Genomic DNA, 2225 nt, shown 5'->3' on the forward strand with positions numbered 1-2225 from the left:
ACTTACTTTGCACTTAAACGTTATAGGACAAGTCAAATACATGCACGCTCACTCACATCATCAATTAGGATACGAAAATGCATTGCTGATCTTGTTTCCTGCCAACGACACCGCTCAGTGAAATATTCCTTACAATTGCCAATATTCTCTTGATTTCCCCAGTTTCCTTTATAATTGCCAATATTTTCTTGACTGAGCCCCCGGGGCTCAATCTCACAATCCTGGGATCACGACCTGAGCCAAAATCAAGAGTCAGACGCTTAACTGACTGAGCCACCCAGGCGCCCCTGAAGATTTTATTTTTAAGTAATCTCTACACCCTACATGAGGCTCAAGTTTACAACCCCCCAGGTCAAGAGTCGTATGCTCCACCAGCTAAGCCAGCTAGGTGCCCTGGTTTCAAAAGTGTTTAAAGGGTGTAATTCCTTTCAGTTGCGTGTGGGGGTAGAGGCGTAGGGATTATCTTGACGGCACCCCAGCTTTCCTCCTGAGAAGGTCAGAGCTACACTGGTTTGTAGTAATGCAACATCCATTAGATGCTTGAAGTTGCTTTTCCTTCAGGGAGGGCTTTATTTGCCAAGAAGGCGTTGTGCTCGATCTCCAAACTTGGCTGACAGCTTACTGATGAGATTCGTAACCTTTGGGTTGCCGTGATATTTGACACGTTGGCTGGGTTCTGGGCCATGTCCTGGAAGGCCACCATAACTTCCGGATCCTGCGTGGCTGCAAGAACGACTGGGTCACTGAGAATTTCACTAAGCCCAGGCATTCCTGCCATTCCAAGCTTGTCCGCTGCCACTCCTCTGGGAAAATTACCAGGGATTCCCCCGGGAAAGCCACAGGGGCAAGAGCCATCCTGAGCTCCTGATTGCCCTATGGCTTCTTCCTTCCCCCCGGCTGTCTCATGTTCTTCCTGAGCCTTCTTAACCCTTTCTATTCTCTCTTTGACTCCTAGTTCCTCATGTCTTTGCTCGTATTTTCTCCAACGTTCGGCAATTTTCTAGGCCCTCGATCGAACTTCTTTCAGTATTGAGCTAACATTTTCGTCATAATCCAGTTTGCAAGCAAGGGCAAGGTCGTCTGCTGCTTCTTCCCAATGGCCCGGAAGTCTGGGCGCTTCCCCCCTTGCCACTCGTAAGGCTGAGCCGAATCAGGATTTGTTTCAATAGCCCCGTCACAGTCTCGGATGGCAGCTTTTGGCTTCTGTAATTTGACGAAGACACCGGCTCTCTTGGCATACAGAAGGGCCAAGGGAGGATTCAGTTCGATGGCATCTGAACAAGCCAATGGCTTTCTGTAGTTCACCATCGCTTAGAGCATCAATGGCAGTCATTTCTTTTTTTTAATCATTCACCCGATCCATCATTTCCTCAGTCATCTCTACATCGTCATCTCCCGTTTCTTGAGGGGCATCAGTATCTGGTTCAATGACACCTTCGTTGTCAATTTCTAGAACACTTTCTTCGCCTGATGGTTCGTGTGTCTTTCTGTTTCCTCTGCCTTCTTACTTTGCGATTTGTCTTCCTTGGTATTGTCTTCTGACTGAGTTTGATAAGTAGCAGGGGGTAGTCCCCCCTCCCCCTCCCCAAGGCTCTCCACCAACTCCCTCAGGAAGCTCATTTCCTCAGTGTGCAGAATGCTCGGATCCTGCTTACGCATTTTCACAAAGATCTAAAGCTCACTCACTGTGCGGCGGGGGGGGTCTGTGGTCCACAGGCTCCCTGTGGGGCAGTGGACCCTGCAGAGGTTGCCGCCAGATTCCAAGCGCAGGTACCAGCTCAGCGTGACTGTGACCGTGTGGAAGGGGGCGGCTCCCGCGAGCTCTCCTGACGTTTTCTCTTGTTGCATTAACCAGATACTTCACCTATTGCCACAACGGAAATTGCCACGGTGGTAACGAGACCCCAAGCATCGCGCGGAAAATTAGCCAATCCTACCATCTGCTTAATTTTGTAAAGGTTACTTATTTTGTTTTCAATTGTTATTTATTTGTTTTTTTAGAGAGAGCGAGCGGGAGAGGGAGCAGAAGGAGACGGAGAATCATATTCTTTTTTTTTTTTAATTTTTTTTTGATGTTTATTTATTTTTGAGAGAGACAGAGATAGAATGCAAGTGGGTTGGGGCGGAGAGAGAGGGAGGCACAGAATCTGAAGCAGGTTCCAGGCTCCGAGCTGCCAGCACAGAGCCTGACGCGGGGCGTGAACTCACAAGCTGTGAGATCATGA

The 2225-nt window shown here is 48.6% G+C and overlaps 1 pseudogene; it reads right to left on the reverse strand.

Moving 5' to 3' along the window:
• Positions 1–569: 569 nt before the first annotated feature.
• On the reverse strand, positions 570–1848 carry LOC112861639 (hsc70-interacting protein pseudogene; annotated as a pseudogene).
• Positions 1849–2225: the final 377 nt, after the last annotated feature.

The sequence above is a fragment of the Puma concolor genome, chromosome C1 (genome assembly GCF_028749965.1).
Source record: "Puma concolor isolate L17-30 chromosome C1, mPumCon1.1.hap2, whole genome shotgun sequence".
NCBI classification, from domain to species: domain Eukaryota; kingdom Metazoa; phylum Chordata; class Mammalia; order Carnivora; family Felidae; genus Puma; species Puma concolor.